This window comes from Phascolarctos cinereus, unplaced genomic scaffold, assembly GCF_003287225.1.
Source record: "Phascolarctos cinereus isolate Bilbo 61053 unplaced genomic scaffold, phaCin_HiC Scaffold_2;HRSCAF=192, whole genome shotgun sequence".
NCBI lineage: Eukaryota > Metazoa > Chordata > Mammalia > Diprotodontia > Phascolarctidae > Phascolarctos > Phascolarctos cinereus.
Window position 1 is genome coordinate 282524717 of NW_027555625.1, and position 23399 is coordinate 282548115.

Below are 23399 nucleotides of genomic sequence, written 5' to 3' on the forward strand. Positions count from 1 at the left end.
CTGGGTATGCCATCTTGTTTTCTGGGTAGCTTAGAGCTTTCCTATTTTCTCTTGGGGAGCCTTTGACATGCCTCTGAATTTCTCCTTTCCAGAGCCCCTAGGGTGAGATTAGGGCGGGAGGCAGGAGAGAGATGAGATGGCCCCAGCTGAGGCTAGGAAGTCTGCCCCTTGGGCTTCTGGGCTCCCTACCTGTGCCCCTCCTGATCTTCCTGCCAGTGGAAGAGTTACCATTTTGCTTTGAGATGATAACAGCCAGCCTCTTTGTTTGCCTTCAGTACTCTGTTGTGCTGGCTTTCACTGCCTGGAATCAGACTGGCTGCAAATGTGGGCTTTTCCTAGACTTCTGGGCAGAGTAACATTTCTCTCCTGCAGGTCATGGTGACCAGAACACCTTGAGTGCAGCTGATCTGGGGGTGTTAATTGGAGGTGCTGTGTGCCTAAATGTGACTAACCAGGTTCCCTGTTTGGGGTCATTGTGAACCGAGGAGACTGGCTGATTTAATGTCAAGAAGGAAGCTTCTCACCCACAGTCCTCACCCACCAGCTCCAGCCCTAGGGGTGTGGTGAATTGGAGGTGGGATGGAGTATTACATTAGGGTGGATAGAATCTCTCCCATTTCTCACCCACTACTGCACTATTTGTCATAGGATTTAGAGCTTGCTCAAAGGGTCCTCTGGAATCATTTAACCTAACCCCCTCATTTTGTTTATTTATTTATTTTGTGAGGCAATTGGGGTTAAATGACTTGCCCAGGGTGACACAGATAGTAAGTGTCAAGTGTTTGGTCTGAGGCCAGATTTGAACTCAGGTCCTCCTGACTTCAGGGCTGATACTCTATCCACTTCACCACCTAGCTGCCCCAAACCACCTCATTTTACACATAGGAAACTTTGGGTCAGTAACTTGACCAAGGTCACATAGACAGTACTCAGCTATGGAAAGCCATTGACCTCTGCCCTTCAAGAGGTCTCCAGTACCAGGATGCTGGGGGTTGTGGTTTTTAGAGACTCAACATTGGTTGCCTCTGCTATAGGGTCAGGTATCTCAGCCTTTTGGGTCTAAAAACCTGATGACTCAGGGGTGGTGTGAGTTTAGGAAACTGGCTCAGGGGACTCCATACCCTTGTCTCCAGGTGAGTCGGTAGGCCAAGTAATTCATCCATTCCTATCTAGTTACCAGTGTAGAGGCAGCATAATATAGTCAAAGACTATCTGATCTGGAGTCAGAAGACCTGAGTTCAAATTCAGCTTCTGTTATTCATTATCTGTGACCTCAGTCAGGTCACTTACCCTCTCTGGGCCTCAATTTCCTCATATATAATAAAATAAGAGAGTTATACTAGATTATCCCTATGGACCCTTTCGGCTGATTCTATGGTCTACTTCCCACTCTTTTTTTTTGTATATTTCCCAAGCCCTTATGATTTTTCATTTTGTTTTGCCACTTGGTCCGGAGTGCCCTGGCTGGAGAAGATAAGAATCCCAATGCAAACCTATTGCTGAAGCCCTGGATTCATCAGACCCAGTTTCACTTCGAGAACCTTCTCAATAATTCTTTGTTTGGCTCATGACTCCACCTAGGTTTCCCCTTGGAACACAAGAATTTGTATAGTTTTGCCCCTACCCTGGATTTGCCCTGGGATCATCAGAATTTGACTCTTGTCCAGCTCATCACAAAAAGTGAAAAAAGGCACCCATCTCCTATTTGAGCACTCAGGATAATAAGACATTGAGTATAAGACACATTTTATTTACCTAGATAGAATGAACGCTGAAGGCTTCAGTATTTATAGAAAGTGAATGAACCGCTCTCAGGGGTCCCAAAACAGGCCCAGAAATAAGGCAGAATCAGTTCAGGGAAAGAAGAGCTCCATTTAACCAAACCAACGCCATAAAGATAGCGATGTAAGTATGCAGGTGAACCAGGAAAGAGATGGGCATAGATCTGGGAGAATGAACATGAACTGCTGCTGCCTGAACAAATTTAAGCTCGTGACAATGAGCACCTTCTCAGGGGGGTCCGGCCGTCAGATAAGATATTCTGTACCACGCACACCTTTTGCATGACCCTGACCGAGCAGGCCAGAAAAGGGGAAGGACAGACAAGTCCTGCTCTTAGTTGGGCCTCAGTATACCTTTCCTTCCTCAGCTTCTGCCACTCTCCTTATCTTACAGAGACAGTCAGTAGCACAGTGGAGAGAATGTTGATCTTCAGGTCAGGAAGACTTGAGTTCAAATCTGACCTCAGACACTTGGTATGTTACCATGGGCAGGTCACTTAGTCTCTGTTTGCCTCAGGCTCCTAACTGTAAAGTGGAGATAATAATAGCACCTACCTTGCAGGTTGTCAGGATCAAATGAGATACTATTTGTAAAAAGTACTTAGCACAGTGCCTGGCACACAGTAGGTGCTATATAAATGCTTACTTACTACCTTCTCTTCCCTTATTCCTACTCAGATCCTTGCACTTCATCCCCATTGGCCTCCCCCCACCCCAAGTCCTGTTGCTTTGTCCTTATGTTTTTTTTAGGTCATCTTACCAACCTTGCACTAGAATCTACCACCACCACACATATACCTTTGCCGGTTTTAATAGGAACCTTCCTATCTGATAGATGAAATCTCCCTGAGCTCATTGTGGTGGGTTTAAATTCAGAACTAGGTATGGTTATTTATTTTGTTTCTATCTAAGGGTATTTATATTATGAATAATTGGCATAATTCTTTTCTGGGAAAGATGTGAGTTTCCAAGGAAGAATATAACCAAAAGGATAGGGAAAAAAGTAGTACTGGGGTCAGGAGACCTGAATTCAAATTCTGTCTTTGCTTCTTACTGCTTGTATAATCTTGGGCAAATCAGGTCCCTTCTCTGCACCTCAATTTCCTCAACCATAAGTCAAAGAGGTTGACCTAGAACATCTCTAAGATTCCTTCCAGGTCTAAATCCTATGAACAGCCCCGCAGGTGATACCAGATGCCTCTGGTCCTGGTGGTGGCCAGCCCCAGCTGGGGAAAATCCAGCATGGAGAAGAGGCAGGCCTGGTCTTTGCAGGAGAGAGAATATTCATGGCCCAGGAAAAATATGATGGATCTCTTTTGACAAGCTCTCATTCCCTTCCATGGGGATTCCTAGGCCTTGGGCTTTGGGCCCACTGATGTCAGGATCAGAGGCTCTGCTGGGGTCCTGATAACCAATGGGTATCTTCCTTTCCTACCTTTTATTATTAGCCAATCTGCAGACAGTCCCCCCCTCTCCTCCTGTGTAAGCTGTGGCACCTTTCCACACCACAAATCAGTCCCAGGGTGGTCATTTTCCTTTCCATCTTCTCTTCTTCATCCTTTTTGCTTCTCCCCCATCATTCTTCACTCCCCTGCCCCCCAGGTCACAGCAGCCACGTCTGTCATTAACCTCCCGATGTGTTGCGCTCGAGACATCTGGGGCACTGAGTGCCAGAAGGGGGCTGGAGCTGTTTCCATCTCAGCTGGGGCCTGCTGCTCGGCACTGCTGCTGCATCCCCTGTGCCAGCCCAGCTCGAGCGGCCACTTTGGAGAGCTAAGCCAAGGAAAAAAAGGAGAGAGCAAATTTCAGCAATATCCCTCCCCTCTCCTCCCCACCTCAAAAAAAAAAGTCTCAATCTTTTCCTCCCAAATGTTTTGGGGCCTCCAGAGTGATTGATGGATTGTTAAGGAAGAAGAAACCCAACAGGCTATTCCTCAAAGGCCCAGACCCAGGAAGAAAGGGAATTTCCCATCATTCCTCTCCTCGCCCCCAGTATACCCAGCAAGCTGTTCCTCAATCTTGGCATTTGTGCCTGACATACGATGGAGATATACGTGATTGGGCAAGACCCTCTCTTTCCTTGACCTCACCCCCTCAGGAGATAGGGGTATGTATTTTTGAAGGAGAGGAGGTGGGGGTGTTTTTGTGTATGAATGTGTGGGGCACCAGAGGCTTTGATGCCTGTATACATGGTATGAGAGTGTATATGCAGGTGCTCACAAGCAAGAGTATAATGCATAATGCACTTTATGGATATGGAGAGGGGGTGATATATGTGCTGGCTTTGTTCCTGACTTCTTGTGTCTTTGAAAGGATGTGTGTAACTGTGTGTGTGTGTGTGTGTGTGTGTGTGTGTGTGTGTGTGTGTGTGTGAGCATACATGGGTGTACTGTAGGACAAGAGGCCCTTCCTTGTAGCAGACTGCCTGGCATTTGGTAGTCCCCTGACTGATAGGGGCTCCCTTCACCATGGCCCACAGCAAGGCTGGTACCCTTCTCTCTGTAGTGCCTGTCTCTTTGACTCTTACTCAAGAGCGCTGTGAGCCTTCTCTCAAGGAGCGTCCGTGGAGGGACCCTCCATCTGCTCCCGCCGTCTCAGTAGCTCGGGCCCATTTGATATGCAGCTGGGCTCCGTCCCTGTGGCACCTGGCACCGGCTCCCCCAGGGGCCATGGGGACCAGAGGCAGGGCAAGGGCTTGCAGTTTGCACACGTGCACACGCATGTACACACATGCCAGTCTTTCACCTAGTCCCAGCCTGGGACCCCAGCCTCCCCACTGACAGACTTTCCATCAGGAGGCAGATGCTGCAGTGGTTTCAGAGCAAGGGGAGACCAGATGCCATGAAGAATGGGGAACTGCCTGAGTCTGAAGAGATCCCAGTGCACAAAAGCAGGCCTGACGGTGTGGCTGGGGTGGACTTTGACATAGGTTAGAGCCTCAGGAGTCCTGGAGGACTGGGTCTGACTAGCTTAACTGGGGTTCAGTGGTGACCGAGGAGATAAATTAAAAAGCCAATCCAGCCACAAAATAGACACACAAGTCAGAGCATAGATTAGGAGACTGAAGACTAAGATTCTGACATTGCGTGAACTCATGTGAGGGATTACTGGTGCCTCAGTTTCCTCTTCTGTCAGATGGAGACAAAACCTGCCCTCTCTTCAGCCTTCACAGTGTTGTTGTGAGGATCATATAAAATAACAAATCTGAAAGTTGTTTGGAAAAAGATAAAAGGGAGTCGCAGATGTAAGACATAATTATTATTTGGCACAGGCATGATACTTCTGAGAGGTTAAATGTGTGACTTTGTCTATTCATGTGGATTCATGCTGGGCAGATTAGCATTGGCCCCTGTGACCAGGGCATGAAAGAAATAAAGCAAGGCCTTCCCCCGGATCAGACATGTTCTGAGTGTCTGGCATTACTGCAGCCATGTGCACTGTGCCCATGGGCATAGTGCTGAGCACATTCCCATGGCCCTTCAAATATAGCACCTTATAGGATTTAAGGATGGCTATTCATCTGATCAAATTCTTTCATTTTATAGAAGTGGAAACTGAGGCCAATGAGGGTGGGGTAGTGCTCAGCTGAAAACTGTTTGTTTATAACAGAATTAATCCAACTCCTCCGAATTCAAATTCAGGGCTCTTTCTACTATAACAATATGCCATTCTCACTGGATCCTGTCAGCAGTGCCAGGAATTATGTAGGGCAGGCAGCTATTGTTATCCTAAGCATCTGTCCTGGGCCCTCAGTTCTCTCTCTCTCTCTCTCTCTCTCTCTCTCTCTCTCTCTCTCTCTCTCTCTCTCTCTCTCTCTCTCTTTCTCTCTCCCTCTCCCTCTCCCTCTCCCTCTCTCTCTCTTCCTCCCTACTCCCCCACAGTTAAATTATTACTTCTATGCAGATAACTCCCAGATCAAAGCAATTACATTGGTTATTCCAAACCTTTTCTCCTCTCCTCAGGACTTTCATATCACCCTTTTATCCCATTTAATCAACAGATCCCGACTCATTTTCTCCTAAGAAAATGGAATCCATTTGCTATGAGCTCCTTCTAACCTACCTATACCTCCAAACCCTTTGACATCAGCCCCCATTCTTTCCTTCTGTATTCCAGCCTCTGACAGATAAATGTCTGTTCTCAGTGAATCCAGTCTTCTTCTTGGGTCCTTAATCCTCTCTCATCCCAGCTCTGGTGATCACCCCTGTAAACATTCCCCATCTCTCTAAATATTCAGTCTCCCCTTATCTACTGGTTCCTTCTCTGCTGCCTACTAACATTCCCAGTTTTCTCCTACCCTCAAAAAGTCCTCACTAGACTCTACTCAAGCTATTATTTTATATTTCTTCTCTTTTATAGCCAACTCCTGGAAAAAGCTGTCTATATTCATTACCTCCATTCCCTTTCCACTCATTCTCCCAGTCCCTGACTTCAAACCTCATTCTGACTTTCAACCTCATCCGTCAGTGGAAACCACTCTCTCCAAAGTTACTAATGATGGTTTAGTTGTCAAATCTGGTGGCCTTTTCTCCATCCTCATCTTTTTTGACTTCTGAGCAGTCTTTGACGCTCACCTTCTCCTTCTGGATATTATCTCTTGTCCTTAAGTGCAGATCTAAGCGCATGACTTACCGACTCGATCAACTCCCATGGTTTCCTGTTGCCTCTAGGATAAAATATAAACTCTGTTTGGCTTTTAAGGCCCTTCACAACCTGGCACCAACCCACCTTTCCATTCTCATTGGACACTGCTCCCCCTATTGCACTCTCTGTCATCCGGCCACACTGGCCCTGTTACTCTTCTTCATATGTGACACTCCATCCTCCGTCTCTTTGCCTTTGCATTGGCCATCCCATGTGACTAGAGTTCATTCCCTCCTTACCTCCACCTCATAGGGTTCTTCTCTTCCTTTAGGATTCAGCACAACCATCATCTTCTGCCTGAGGCATTTCTTCGTTCCCACAACTTCTAATGACCTCCCTCCTGAACTACCTAGTATTTCATGACTTTGCATTTCTTTGCATTATATTTGTGCTGCACATACTTCTGTGTGAACTTGTTGCCTCGCCCATGAGAATGTAAGTCCCTTGTGAGTGGGGCTTATTTCCATCCTTTGTGCTTGTGTCCCTCGGGCCCGGTACCAAGTAGGCACTTAATAGATGTTTGTTGATTGTTCCCTGGCTTTTCATGACATTGCTCATGACTCTGGGTTCTCTTACAAACTGTCCTATTGCTCCATTTTAGTCTTTTGCACTGGGTCACCATGCACATAATGAATGTCCCATAAATGAGATTGTACCCTAAGACTCTGCTCTCAGGCCCTTTTCTCTTCCTATGCGTCACTCTTGGTGACCTCATTCGTTCCCCCGGTTTAATTATCATCTTATGATCTTTCTGAGCAGCTAGGTGGTGCAGTGGATTGAGCACTGGACTTGGAACTGGGAAGACTCATCTTCATGAGTTCAAGTCTAGCCTTAGACACTTACTAGCTGTGTGACCTTGAGCAAGTCACTTAACTCTGTTTGCCTCAGTTTCTCATCTGTAAAATGAGCTGGAGAAGGAAATGGCAAACCACTCCAGTATATTTGCCAAGATAATCTCAATATGGGATCATGAAGAGTTGGACCTGACTGAAATCACTCAACAACATGATCTTTCTATGCAGATGACTTCCAGATCCATATATAGAGCCTCAATCTTGCTCCTGAGCTTCTTTCCAATACCACCGACTGCCTATTGGACATTTCCAACTGGATGCCCTATAGACATCTCAACCTCAACATGTCCACAGCAGGACTTAGGATCTTCCCTTCCAAATTCATCCTTCTTCTGAACTTGTTTCTATGGAGGAAACCATCATCCTTTCAGTCACCCGTGTTCATAACTTCATTGCAATCCTTGACTTCACTCTCATTTGCCCAATATATCCAATCAGTTACCATTTCTACTCAGGCATGTGCTGGCAAATGTTAAACAACCAGATTGCTGAAAAAAATGTACACGACACATTTTTTAAGATTAATCTGTTATTAACATTTTATCTGTTACTCTCTTGAATCCAGACAATCGGTAAAACAATACATCAAACCCTCATTTGCAGTGTTCGCTGATTTCCAAGGTGTGAATGCCCACACTGAAAATTTAATATTTGGCTCTCAGAAACTGGTCCAAGCCAGTTCCAGAACACCCCTGGCTCTAGGCCTCTTCTCTGTTGATGATAGACCAGCAGTTCCATCTTTCTATATGAAGGATAAGACTTTAAAAATCTCCTCACACAGTTTCAAGCATGGAGTTACATGCAGTTAGCCAATTAATAAAGGCTTTTGGATCCTTAGGACCTCATGTGGAGAGTTTAAGTGACTCTGATTCATGTTCCCTTCTCTTGGCCTGTTGGAAATTCAATTTAATTCAGTAAGTACAGTATTATTGAGTACCTACTGTGTGCTCATCCCCGTGCTTTGAGCTGTAGGGGATATAGAGAAGCAATAACATTAGTTTACATTACATTTCTATAGTACATTAAGATTGACAGACCCTGGAAATGGACATTGAGTTGGGCCTGGAGTTAAAATGAAAGGGAGAGGAGAGCGGGTGGACTGCCTTTCGGAAGTTGCAAAGCCCTTAATGACTTCAAACTTCTCTCTGAAAGAAAAGCCCATCTGTTTTTCAGACCAGCATCTACCAATGTTGATGTATGACTATAATTCATGGAACACAATGGTCTCAGAAGAATTACAATGAGTACCACTCACAGAGCCTTAAGAGCCCCTTGGTGGGTGGGGACAGGTACAGCAGATAACACACTGTGAAAGCACTATGGGAAAGAACTGGAGTAAAGAATGTCACCAAAGACACATAGGGGACCAAAAGAGAAAATTGATTGTCTGCACAGTGAGATGGAGAGATAAATGATGGGCATTCTTGGTGCTGAGAGAAATCTGGGATGGCCACCAGCTCACTGGGTGGACTCTCTGTTGTAAACTTATGGGAGGTACAGGACAAGAGTCTCACAGAATGGCCAGGCATTGATGTGTTGATATCTGCATCATTGGAGGGGACATCCATATGAGTGAGAAGATAGATCCATTTGAATATTTGAACTTCCAAAGTGTCTGGCTCACAACAATCCTGTGAGATGAGGTAGGGTATTAGTATTCCCATTTTATAGGTAAGGAAGCCGAGTCTAAGAGATGAAGTCATTTGCTCAAGGTGACTCAGGTAGTAAGTATTGGAATAAGGAGTCAAGCCCAGGTTTTCTAACCACAAGACAAGCGTTCTTTATACTATGCCAGGTTGCTTTGTGCCTGACTTAAAAGAACTCATACTGAAAAGAGCACTATATTTGTAATCTGAGGACCTGGGTTCAAATCCCAGCTCTTCAACGTGGTATGGTGGAAAGAGTGCTGGGGTTGGAGTCAGAGAATCTGGGTTCAAGTTGTGGCTCTGCAACTTATTCTCTCTATGAACTTGGACAAGTCACTGCCTCTCTATGCCTCAGTTTCCACATGTGTAAAATGAAAGGGTTAGAATAGATGCTCTCTAAGATCATTTCCAGCTCTAAACTATAATTCTATGATTTACTCTATGTGGGTCAGTAAGACTAGCAACCATGGAACAATTAAATATGGTACAAATATTATGTGGATAATTCTAAACATCAGTGCTAGAGACTGCTAGCAGAGTCGAGAAAGTGGGGGGTGGGGGGGAAGAAAGGCTAGAGTAGCTTAGCAACATTTCCTGGAAGAAAAGAAATTTGAGCCAGGCCTTGAAGGACAGGCCCAGTTTGTGATCACCTTTCCTATCCTAGGCCCATGGGGAAGGGGGCTCTCCTTGCAAACTGACTCTGGAGCCCCAGAAGAAGAAAGTTGTCTGTGCTGAATCTCCTGGCTTATGAAATATGTTAAAATAGCCTGAACTTGGATCCCCAGGCTACTCTATTGATCAGCCTGCCTTTCCTGGGACACGTGGGCTACGGAGAGAGCTCTTTGTGTGGTGGGGATTCTGAAGGCCCTGTCGACCCAGATTGATTTTGAAATCTCGTATTTTACACAAGAAAGGTCATGTTTGTGGATGGGCATCCTGAGGGCTCTTTTCAGCAGGGCGCCTTAGACTGAGCAGCCGGACTTCCATTAGCATTAATGGGAGGCTTGCTGCCCTGTCGGTACACGCCTAGCTCCCTGGGGCTTCCTGGTGTACGTTAGACAATGCTAAAATCATTCCTAATTAGGCGTCTCCTAGATCTTTGGGTCTAGAAAGAGAAATCATGAGCAGCACCAGACTCATCATTCTGTGTCCCTTGCAAACAAGAGAGGTGCATCTTATAACAGCAAGCGTCAGGGAAATCTGACTCAAGATGAAATACAGTTCCAAGGATACCCTGCTATCCTAGAGAAACATTGTGGTAAAGTAGATCCCTAGAGTATATCCCTAGAGTGGTAGAGTAAGGTCCCTAGAGACCTAGGTTTATCCTTCTTTGATACTTACAACCCATGTGATCCCAAGCAAGTCCCTTCATGGCTCTGAGTCTCAGTTTCTCCCTCTGTAAAATGGGACAAATACTATTTGCACTATGTCCTTCAAAGATTTTTTGTGAGAAAAATGCTTTGTAAACCTCAGAGAACTCTTACTCTATTCCAAATTGGTCCTGAATAACCAAGAAACAGAAATCACTTTTCCCCATGTGATGGGCATGGGCATGGGCATGGGCATGGGTGTGGGCATGTGTATGGAAAGAGAATTACTGAAAATCATTCTTGACACATCTGTTTATCCTGCTGTGTTGTGGATAATCAGCTGCTGTGCCCAGATCACAGGTGTCAACACAGGGAACAGCTGTTGAGCCAGGGTCCTAGAATTTCATAGTTAGAAGAGAGCTCAAAGGTCATTTAATCCACTCCATGCCAATCCCCACTCTTGTCCCCGAGATGAATACTCCATGATGACTAGAGCAGTAAATGGCCTGCTACCAGGCCCAATGAGGGGCTGGTAAAGGAAGCAAGGCTGTTTTGCCAAGGGAAGAGAAGGCTTTGAGGGCACATGCCATCTGTCTCAGGGTATCTGAAGGGCAATCATGTGGGAGAGGGATTAAACTGTTCTGCTTTGTTCCCAGTGAGTGGAAGTTACAAGGAGGTAGATTTGAGTCTTAAGGAAACATTTCCTAACAATTGGATCTATCTAAGGGTAGAATGGAGGTCTCCATGAAGAGGCTGGATGAGAACTTTTCAGGGATGTTGAAAAGGAGATTCTTATGCAGGTACCAACTGGTCTTGGGGGGAGGTCCCTTCTAGCTGAAGAGTCTGTGATTCTATAGTGATATACATGCTTGCACAAATAAAAACTGATAAAGTTAAATTATCAATGGGCCATCCAGCCTTACACAGCATATTACTGCTCACCTCTCCTTCCTATCTGCCAGTCCACATTGCTCCTATCCTTCAAGGCCTTTCTCAGTTTCTGCCTCTTCCTCAGGTCCGTCCTTAATCATTTTAGCCAATATTGGTCTCTCCTTCCTGTCAGCTTGTGGTTTTTCTTGTCTAGACCAGGTTGTATCCTGATTACACATTGTCTTGTATTGTTGGGGCACCTAGTGGTGCAGTGTGTAGAGAGCTCGATGTGGAGTCTGGAAGACCGAAGGCCAGTCTGCCTCAGACACTCGCTAGCTGTGTAATCCTGGATAGGGCATGTAACTTTTCTAAGAATTAGTTTTCTCATTTGCCAAATGGACATAATAATGGCACCTACCTCTCAGGACTGTTGTGGGGAGGGGGAAGGAAATATTTACAAAGAGCTTTGCAAATCTTAAAGCACTATATAAGTGCTATTTATTATTATTTTTATTTTTTTCCATTGAGATATAGGTCTTATACTTATAAGGAAGCCTCATAGTTTCTAGAACAGAATTGGGTATTACGTTGGTTTGAACACAAACCTCCTTTGAACATAGGCTGATACATAAAATGAGGTTTCTTTGAAAGGAATATATGTGTACATTTAAACCATACATACATGTAATATGGATGTATTTTATATATATATACATACACATATGTATTACAGATGTAGTGCATTATATACACATAAGTATGTATTATGCACATATATACAGAAACATATGTACATGTTTTATATATGCATATATGTGTTTATACTTACACATACATGCATATATATTATATACACACATGTATGTATGATGTAATAAATATTTGTGTTATACATATGTATGCATAATTACATGTGTTTTGTGCATGTGTATAAGCCTCAACTGAGAAAAATCACATTACTTCTAGGCTATACTTAGGTCTTCTACAAATCATATCCAGGGAAGAGTACATATTCTATCCAGACCAGGTTGGTATTTGTAAATAACATAAGAAGAACCTATGTGACTATAGTTTTATGATTTGTAAAACACTTCCCTCACAACCACCATGGGAGGTAAATAGTGCCAGAATTACTGTATCCATTTTAGAGAGGAGGAAAGTGAGGTGTAGAGAAAGGAAATGACTGACAGGATGATGCTGTCAGGGAAGGCTTGGCACTGGGATCAGAGCCTGTCTAGCTCCATCATTCTTCCCATGACTCACTGAAGTGAGAAGGCACCTTAGGATCACACAGTCCAAACTCCCACCCCTGCAGGAAACCCTCCCGGAGCATCTCTGACAGACAGTTAGCTGGCCTGTTCTCTATCCTCCTTCTCCTTGACCTCTCTGCAGCCTTTAACACTGTTGATTACTCTGTCCTCCTTAATACCCTCTTCCCTCTAGGTTTTCTGGACATGACCCTCTTCTGGTACTCTCCCACCCATCTGACTGCTCTTTCTTGTCTCCTCCCCCAGATCACGCCCTCTAACCTTTGGGACTGTGAATGGAGGCATTTCACCTTTTTCTGCCCAAGTTACCTCGAGTATAAAATGAAGAGTTTGGATAGGATGATCTCTAAAGTCCTTTCTAAATCTAAATCCTCTGGACCAAGGTCTCAGATCCCGTGGTAAGAAGAGGAAGAAGGGGTGGGGTAGCATAGAAAACCTGGTCCCTATTTTCTACAGTTTTCCAGGAAAAGAGTAAATAGGACCAGACAACTAACTTCAGATCAATCTTCATTGAATTTTTCTGCCATTTTCTCTTTCCTTTCCTCCCCCCTTTTCTTGCTCCTCTGTTTGAACTCCTCATCTTTTCAGAGCCTGCCTGGTCCTCTCCCAGTTGTCTCTTTCTCAACATTTCTTTCTTTGTCTCCTGTCTCTTGGGCCCCACCTCCTCATAGTACAGCCCCTCACAGCACTCTGTGGTCCTGGCCATCCCTGCTGACCCCTGTTACCTCTCTTGCTTGCCTGCATTTTCTCATTAGCTGCAACACCTTCCCCACTGAGTCTCCCAAGGCCTCTTAAATGTTTCCTATGGTTTTTCTAAATTATTTTATTGTATTTAGGCTTTTTTGTACTGCTCCTTGTGTCACTGTGAACTGGAAGGTGTGTGTGTATGTGTGTGTGTATTTCCTCTTTGCTTTCTATAATATTTTTCCTTTAAAAAATCCCTAAAATTTCTCAGCAAAGCCTAGGTTAGACCCCTTGGTAACTCCTGATGTGTTTCTTGAAAATGAAATAAGCATATTTCACATGTACAGTATTTAATATTTTACAATCCCCCCCTTTTTTTTTTTACATATACAGCATCTTATTTGATAATAACAATTCTGTAAGGTAAGTATTTTTGTCCCCGTTTTACAGATATGGAAACTTAGATCCAAAAATGCTTAGAGATCGCACAGTAAATTAGTTGAAAATCCTGAACTAGAAACAGTATGGCATAGTAGGACTTGGTGTCAGAGAATTCAGGTACAAATCCCAGCTCTGGTAGTTCTACCTGTGTGACCCTGGGTTAGTCATACATGTCTACATCCATGAAATCAGGAGAGTGACAGTGTTGTGAAATAGAAATCGTGTTGGATTTAATGTCAGGAGCCGTTGGTATAAAGGTTAATTCAGCTGCTAAGTACCTGTGTAACGCTAGGCAAGTGTCTTGGGTTTTTTTGGTTTTTTACATTTATAAAATGTGAAGGTTAAATTATAGAATCTCTAAGGTTGTTTCCAGCTCTAAACATATAATCCTCTGACAAGATGATCTTTAATATCCAAAAAAGGGGAAAGGACCTATTTGTACAAAAATATTTATAGCAGATTTTTTGTGGTGGCAAAGAATTGGAAATCAAATAGATGCCCCTTAACTGGGCGATGGCTAAACAAGCTGTGGTATATGATTGTAATGGAATACTATTATGTTATAAGAAATCAGAAGGAGATGGATTTCAGAAAATCCTAGAAAGACTTACATGAGCTGATACAGAGTGAAGCGAGCAGAAATAGGAAAACATTGCACACAGTAACAGTAATATTTTATGATGATCGACTATGAATGACTTAGCTATTGTCATATGTCACAATGATCCAAGACAATTCCAAAGGACTCATGATGAAAAATGCTATCCACCTCCAGATAAAGAACTGATGGAGCCTGAATGCAGATTGAAGCATACTATATTTCACCTTCTTTATTTTTTTCATGTCCTTTTTCCTTTGAGTCTGTGTCTTCCTTCACAACATGACTCATGTGGAAATATGTTTTGCATGATTGCATATGTGTAACCTATATCAAATTTCTTACCTTCTCAGGTAGGGGGGAGGGGAATGAGGGAGGGAGAAAATTTGGAACTCAAAATTTTAAAAAAAGTGTTTAAAATTGTCTACATATAATTGGGAAAAATAAAATATGATAAAAAGATGATTTCTAATAGTACTGAATTATATTTCTATGCATTGAAAAGCACTTTAGATACATCACCTTTTTTGACACTACAGCTGTTTTTGCCTCACTTTAAATGATCTGCCCGTTGTCAACCACAAGTTGGGAGGGGCAATCTGCTGACCTGCTTTGGGGGAAGGAATCAAATCCAGGGCTTCTAGACTCCAATGTCAGCCCTTGACTTTTGTCACCATATTCATATTGAAGAGATGGAGAGCTTGTGGATTAGGTCATAATACAATTAGATAGATTTGGGAACGGTTGAATGGCCAGGCTCAAAGAGTAATCATTAATGGTTCGATGCCATCTTGGTGGTAGGTCTGCAGGGGGATGCCCCAGGGATCTCCGCTATGCTCTGTGCTGTTTAACATTTTTATCAGTGACTTGGATGAAAGCATAGATGGCACGTTCATCAGATTGCCAAATGACACTGTATTGGGAGGAATAGTTAACACCCTGGATGACAGAGGATCCAGAAAGGATATTAACCAGATAAAAGCATTCATTCAGCTGAATCTAACAAGATGAAATTCAATATGGAGTAAATGGAAAGTCTTCAAGACAAGTTCAAAAAAGCAACTTCGGAATGGTTACATGGTTTATGTAAACTACTTGTATAAAACAACTGATGTAAAAACTTTTATGCAGTTTATACAAAACAAGATCTTTTGGGCTTAGTGGACTGCAAACTCAACATGAGTCAGCAATGTGGTGTGGCAGCCAAAAAAGTCAATGTGATCTTGGGGTACATTGAGAGGGGCAGAGCTTCCTGGAATAAGGGGGTAAGAGTCCTTCCACATTCTGCTCTTAGCAGACCATGTCTGAAATATTACATTCAGTTCCAAGTGCCGCAGTTTAAGAATCTGGAAGGTGTCCAGAGGAGGGCAACCCGCACGTTGGAGAGGTTTCCATGCCATTTAAGGATGGGATGCAGGATCTGAGGAGGTTTAACCTAAAGAAAACATACTCAGTGTGAAGGTGCTAGCTGTCTTTGGGTGTTTGACAGTCTGTCGTATGGAAGAAAGATTAGACTGGTTCTTTTTGGCTCCAAAGAGAAGAACCAAGAGCGATACATGGAAATTGTACAGAGGTGAATTTAGGCTTGTGATGTCGGGAGAAACTTCCTCATGGTCAGAGGTATCCACAATGAAATAGGCTTCTTGGGTGAGGGGAAGTGGGGGTGCGGGTGGGGGTGGGGGTTCCTTAAGAAGAGTCTGGATTGACTGATCACTTGTGAAATATGTTAAAGTGAGGATTCCTTTTGGGTCTGAGTTGGACCAGATATCCACTGAAGTCTCTTCCAATATTAAAAATCTTGTAATACTGTGATGAGCGGGGAGCAAGCCTTAGATTAATGGTCCAGGCCCTTCCCCTTAGTGGTAAGGGGCCCAATGGGAATTGTAGACTCGCCAGCAAGAGCTCTGGGGTTTCCCCTTTCCTGATAAACCCCTATGAGAGAATACAACACCCAGGCTACTCACACACAGTGCTGCTCTCCACCCTGAAATGGTCCAGGGCTGACGGAGCATGGGAAGAGGGCTCCTTGCTACAAGGTGGGGATGCATGCTCTTTGTTCTATGCAGATCACCATCCGTCCTCCCCTTGCCTACTGCTGGTGTAAGTGTGTGTGTGTGTGTGTGTGCACGCGCATCTGTATGCGCGTACATGTGTACATATGTGCATGTGCATATGTGTATGTATGTGTGTATATGTATGTATGTATGTGTGTGCGTGTATATGTGTACATGTGTGTATATGCATATGTGTGTATGTGTGTGTGTAGGTGTGTGTATTTGTGTGTGTATGTGTACCTATGTGTGTGTGTGTAGGCAAACTACGCCGGTATCTTTGCTGAAAAAATCCCAAATGGGGTCACAGAGAGTTGGTCATGACTGAAATGACTGAACAACAACAGATATGCATATGTACATATACACATGTACACACGTGTGTTCTTTTAACTGGAGCACTGAAATCCCTCTGCAAAATTGCCTGATTTTGGTTTAGTGAGACATAGATGACCTCCCGCTGTTTAATGTAGGATGATATTTTCTAAGGGAGAAAAGTGATGATTTTTTCCAACTAGACTGCATTAGATTCATGTCCCAGGATGATAGTGGGGGAAGGAAGGTCTTTGGGGGATAGGGAGGGGCTTTGTCACCCGTTCTAAAAGCTCTCACTCTAGAAATTTGTGTTTGGCCAGAAGGGCTGTGGATATGTAGATGAGATCCTGCTAACTGGGAAGACAGGAAAGCAAACCCTTAGGCACAAATTCAAGTTTACTTGAAGTCTGAACCTGGCTCAGGGTACTGTCCATAGCATAATAAATAATTTTGTAGAGCCAGGTAATTTAGTCAGTGTTGACACTCCTAGTATGGAAACTCCCTCCACTCATGCAGATGAGGAGCAGTTCTACAATTTATTGTCTTAGAGAGTTGCCTGATGCACTGAAAAGTTAAGTGACTATCACAGAGCCAGGATGTGTCAGAGCCATAATTTGAACCCAGGTCTTCCTGCCTACAAATTTGGTTCTCTATTCCCTCTATCATCCTGCTCTCATTTTTATACCTTTTGAGATTTACGAAGCCGTTTCCTCACCACAGCTTGGTGAAATGAGTATAAATAGAATTAAACTTATTTTACAAAGGAGGAAACTGAGTCTCAGAGAAGTGAGGGGACTTGCTTGGGGTCACATGATGAATACAGGGCTGGGCTGGAGCTCCAAGCCTTCCAAGTCTCCCACTTCTGGGCATGTGGAATGTTTGAGTGCCTGGTTAGCTAAGGAGCTTCTCTGCAAGAAGCTCACAGGCAGGCCAGATGGGCTCAGAGAATCACAACATTTTGGAATTGGATGGAAAAGAGCTTAGAGGTCATCCAGTCTTCCTCATTCTACAGACAGAGAAACTAATTCATGTGGAGTGGGGTTCAAATCCTCCCTCTGCTACTTACTACAGCTGCGAGCTTGTTCCAATCACATTACTGGTCTGAACCTCTGTCAGATGAAGGGAGTTGGGAGAGATGGCCTCTGACCTCTAAAACTTCATCAGCAGCTGAGCACTGACATCCATAGATCTTGTCACGAAGTGTGTGTGTGTGCATATGTGTATTCACTTTTGTGCTTGTGCAAGTGCATGTGTACAAATGCACATACATGTGTGTTTGGGCATTTTGTATGGCTCTTGATCCACTATGCTTCATGCATATATGTTTCCTTCTCCAATTAACCCCCGAGCTGTCTTTCTCTGTGGAGTTACTGTCCTTTCCTGGGTGTTTATTCTAGTTTCATCCCCAGACCCTGCTTGGATTTTATGTTCTGTTGCTGCTTAGCTCCTTGGAAAAGTGGTTTCTTTCTATCTGGGTCTCAGTTCTCTTCCCACTTAGTTTCTTCTCGAAAACGATCTATCTGGTGGGAAGTGGTGGTTTGTGCCCGGTAGCCCCTGTTACTGGGGAGGCTGAGGCCGGTGGATCACCAGCGTTTGAGAGGTCTGAGTTGCAATAAAGCTAAAGCTGACTAAGTGTCCATAGTAAGTCCAGCACCAGTATGGGGAGTCCCCCAGGATTATAGGAGCCACCAGGCTACCTAAGGAGGGGTGAGGTAGCTCAGGTTGATGATGAACAGGCCAAAGCTCCTATGCTGATCAGTATTGGGATTGAGCTTGGGAGTGGCCATATGAGATAGAGAGACCCAGTCCAAAAAATCCCCCCCCACCCCAACCTCATTTCAGCCCAATTCAGGAATTCGTCTGTGTCTGCCTGTAGAACTGCTTGAATCTATCTTTTCTGTGTTCTGTGGGAGTCAGGCTAGGTCCTTGAGAAGTTGTATTGTTGAGATGGCAGGGCAGCAGTGTTGGTGTGGCAAAGGGGCTGGCACATTATCGGTTTGACAATTTTGCCAAGGCCCATCTCTGCCTGGAGAGAGGAAGGGGAGAGAGAGAGACAGAGAGACAGAAAGAGAAAGACAAAGAGAGAGAGAGAGAGAGAGAGAGAGAGAGAGAGAGAGAGAGAGAGAGAGAGAGAGAGAGAGAGAGAGAAAGAGAAAGACAGAGACAGAGAGAGACACACACACAAAGACAGAGACAGAGACAGAGAGACACAGAGAGAGAGAGACAGAGAGAGGAGGGAGAGAAAGAGAGACACAGACAGAGACACAGAGAGAGGCAGAGAGAGAGAGGGAGGAGGGAGAGAGAGACAGAGATAGAAAGAGACAAATAGGGAGAGACAGAGAGACAGAAACAGAGAGACACAGAGAGGCAGACAGAGACAGAGAGGGAGGAAGGGAGGGAGACAGAGATAGAGAGATAGAGAGAGACAGATGGGGAGAGACAGAGAGACAGAGACAGAGAGATCTTAAAAGTTTCTTCCTTCCTTGACTGTACTAAGTCTTGCCCCTTGTCCTGGGGTGCTTCATAACCTGCCATAAACAAAGGGTGTCGCTGTTCTGCAGGCCTTAAGGGAAAGGCTAGCTCCCATGGTCCTTATGGAAATGGGCAGCTTGTCCTGGAGCTCAATCCTCCAATCGATTGTAGATGATGCAGAATTAAATCCCTTTGAGAGGTACCAGGGTGAAGAAAGCCATTCATGACGCCTTGTACTTCACTCCCTAATACTCTCCTTTCCCTAGCTTGATCTGTGCCAAGGGGGAAGTCTCACAATTTCCTTTTCATCTTTGCTTGAAAGGAATTAAAGTTTTAATAGTTTAAAGAGAAAGAAATAAGTTTCATGTTTGAAAACTTAATGTATTCTTCAGCTTTTCCTACCTTTCCCCTGGATATGGAGCCATAATGAGGTGGGACATTAAAGGTGTCTCCCTAACATGGAGAAGTTGGCTCTTAAAAGTTAGAGGTGTATGTGGGGGGAAACCCAAGCCCCCACTTACCTGTAGAAGACTGCTTTAGAAGCACCCACATAAACTCTCACATTTCTTTGCTTTATTCTGAGGATTTTTTTTGAGGTTTGACTGTTTTTTGATCTTAAGTTTTTTTTTTATCATCTTTGCTTGAGCTTTTACAATGTGATTTTTTTCTTATTTTAAAACTGTAGCTTTCAACCCTCCTCTCATCTCTGATTGTTTTATGTTTTTAGGTTTCTGAAAGTTTTTTGGCTGCTTCCCCAGGTTGGCTTCTTTCTCCCCCTCCCCACACGATGGGTACAAAGACAATATCATCTCAGGGTAAGGTTTTCTTTGTTTCAGCTGGGCTCTGCCTGGGCATCTCCTCAAAGGCTTCTGAAAGCAACCTTGGTAGAGAAAGGGATTGCAGCTGCAGACATCTCCCTCACTAGCTGAGGGCCACAAGGATACCCACAGAAGACTCCAGGTGCTCATTAACTTGAAACACAGGTGACATCTGGAATCCTGTGCTTTTATAGGCTCATTGGATTTTCCAGTTGGAAGAGATCTTTAAAATCACCTAGTATAACATTTTACAGAGGAGGAAACTGAGGCCCAGAAAGGACAAAGGGATTTGTTAAGGGTTACCAAGAGTGGCAGGGCTGGACTCCAACCCTAGGTCTTTTCATTCCATGTCCAGTGTTTTCCCCTGATAGCAGATTTTGAGAGCTAACAGGTATACCTTGCCCTGACCTGTCTCAAAATTATACTTCCAAGTGGCTCATCACCTCTTTCTTCCTTTTCTGGAAGGATTTAGGGTTATTTCTATGCACAACTGCCTCAGAAAATCAAAATCAAGGAAGGTGACAGGAGACTCACAGATCTTTCCCCTGAACATCAGATAGTCCAAGTATTGTTTGCATTTTTCTCCTCCTCATCCTCCTCTTCATCCTCCTCCTCATCCTCCTCTTCATCCTCCTCCTTGTCCTCCTCCTCCCCCTTCTTCTTCTTCCTCTTGGGTCTCTCTATCTTGGTAGGAAATGCAGTGGCCACTCATGGCTCAATCCAGCCAATAATCAATAAGTGAATTTTCTTAAGCTGTTCTCCCAAGTTCAAATTGACTGTTGATTTAACCAATGGAATCCATATCAATATTTTCCTTATGATTTCTGTCTTCCCGTTGGCCATTAAAAAGCAAATTCTATGTCTGGAGCCTGATTTCTCATGGGACTCTAGGCACCCTGGCCACACCCACTTCACTGTGGACATCAAGAATCTTGAAGCTCTACCTATAGATGGATTTGGGAGTGCATGGGTCAGTGGAATCATTCTCTAGGAGTCTTGGTCAAAGCTTTTAGGAGAATGTTGAGGAGTAACATGAACCCTCTGTTATAGCCAAGCTAGTGTCCTCAATTTAGTTTAATTCAATTCCTTTCAATAACCACGACAAGGCACTGTACTGTGTCAAGTGGTGGGAACATATATATAAAAATGAAATAATCCCTGCCCTCCATGGGCTTACTCTTTATTGCAGTGATAGAATGTAAATGCACATAAAGAATTACACAATAATTTGAGAATGGAGAAAATATGAACAACTAGAAGGAGAAAGAGGGAAGGAGTTAATGGAACAAAGAAGACTTCTGAAGACCATAACTTTAGAAGTGGAGCTAGAGGGGACCTTAGAGGCTGTTTTAGTCCAACCTGAATTTTACAGACGTGAAAACTAAAGAGAGGTTAAATGAGTTGTCAGAAATCATACACAGCATGTGACACAGCCTGGATTTGAATTCAGGTCCACAGACTCCAAATCTAGCCATTTCCCCAATAAACCATATATGAGCTAAGACTTGAAGGAAGACAAATTTGTAATTTGTCCTAGAAGCAATGGGGACCAATTGGATGTTTTGGAAAGAGGAGTGACATGCTCATTTCTTAGAAAAGTGTGAGTCCTAGGAGGTTTATTTTGACAGTTGTCTGGGAGCAGAATTGTGGAAAGGAGAGAGACTGGAAGAAGGGAGAGCCGCTGAAAGGCTATTGCAATAGGTCAGGTAATACATAGGCACAAACAACGTGGTTGGCTATGTAAACAGTGGGAAGGGGAAAGGGAATAAACATTTATATAGCAGCTACTATGGGCCAGGCACTTTACAAATATTATGTCATTTTATAATAGGCAATAACCCTGGGAGATAGGTGCTATTATTATCTTCATTTTACAGTTAAGGAAACTGAGGTTGCGTGACTTGCCCAGGGTCACCCGGCTAGTGAGTGTCTGAGGTTGGATTTGAACTCAGGTCTTCTTAGACTGAGCGTTCCATCCACCGCACCAATAGCCGTCTCTAAGCGGAGGGAAGCGAGTGATGTCGAGGTAGGCTTCATGAAACTTAATGCTGATTGGATGGGGAGCAAAGGAGAGGAGAGTCAAGGATGCCTTTGTGATTATGAGCATGGTGGTGTGCCTCCAATGGGAAAAGGCAATTTTAAAGGAGGGGAAGGCTTAGGAAGGAAGATAATCCATTCTATTTTGTACATGTTAAATGTGTGATGTCTGTTGACAAAAGGTGATAAGGGGCACCTGGAAAGAGAGCTCCTTCGAGTAAAAGGACGCGACCTCAAATCCTACCTGTGTGACCTTGGGAAGCAATTTAGTCTTTTGCATCACAGTTTCTTCCTCTGTAAAACTGGGAGGTTGAACTAAATAGTTTTTTTGGGGGGAGGAGGAGTTAAGTCATTTTCCCAGGGTCACACAGCTAATAAGTATTTGAGACAGGATTTGAAATCAGGTCCTCTTGACTCCCAGGCCAGTGCTCTATCCACGGAGCCACCTAGGACTAGCTAATGTGGAAAGGTTCCTTCCATCTCGAATTCTTTGATCTTGCGTCCAGCCAACGATTGGCGGTTCAAGAGTAACGTTCAGGAGAGAGATTAGGGCTGCATCTATCACCTTGGCAATCGTTTGCAGAGAGATGATACCTGAACTCCTGGGAGCAAATGAGATTACTGAGAGAGAAGAAGGCCCAAGACAGAGTCTTGGGGATTATCGGTGCTTAGAGGACAGGATTTGAATGATGAAGCGATAAAGCAGGCTGGAAATGATAATCATATAGGCAGAAGGGGAGCCAGGAGAGAGCAGTATCATTGAACTAAGGGAAGACAAAACAACCAGGACAATGTGAGCTTTAGTGCCAAAAACTGCCAACAAGTTAAAGAGGATGAGGACTGAGAAAAAGCCACCAGATTTAACATTTAAGAGATTTTAGCAACCTCGTCCAGAGTAGTTTCAATAGTCTGGTGGGGTTGGACGCTAGATTATGAGGGACTGAAAAATGAGTGTGACGAAGTGCTGGTAGAAGTGTAAATGATTCTTCCTAGGATTTTGGCAATGAAGGAGAGAAAACACATATAGAATGGTAGCTAGAGGGGATGGTAGGGTCAGCTGACAATTTTTTAAAGATGGGAGAGATTTGTGAATGTTCATGGTCCAGTGGGGAGGGAGCCTGTAGATAAAGAGAGATCAAGAATAAGGGTGAGAGAAGAAATGATTGATGGGGTGAGCTACTGGAGAGCATTCTGGAGCTATGGAAGGAAATGTGTTACATGCAAATGGAGTAAGTGTGTCTTCTATGTCTTTGTCCAAATCATTAATACAACAGTTAAATAACAGGGCCAAGGACAGAGCCTGGTACAGTCTATTAGAGACCTCCCTCCAAAGTAATAAGTGGTTAACGAATGATTTCTCTTTGGATCCAATCATTCGACTGGTTCCAAATCTGCCTAACCGTGCTGACATCTAACTCACATCTCTCCATGGTGTCCACAAAAACAGCTCGAGAAGCTTTATTAAATGCCTTGCTGAAATCCATGTATGCTATGTCTTTGGAATTTCCCCATTCTACCTGTCTAGTCATTTTCTCAAAAAGAAAAAGAAGGGAATCTGGCATGACCTATCCTTGAAACAGTCTTCATCTTCATTATCAACAAGCATTTAT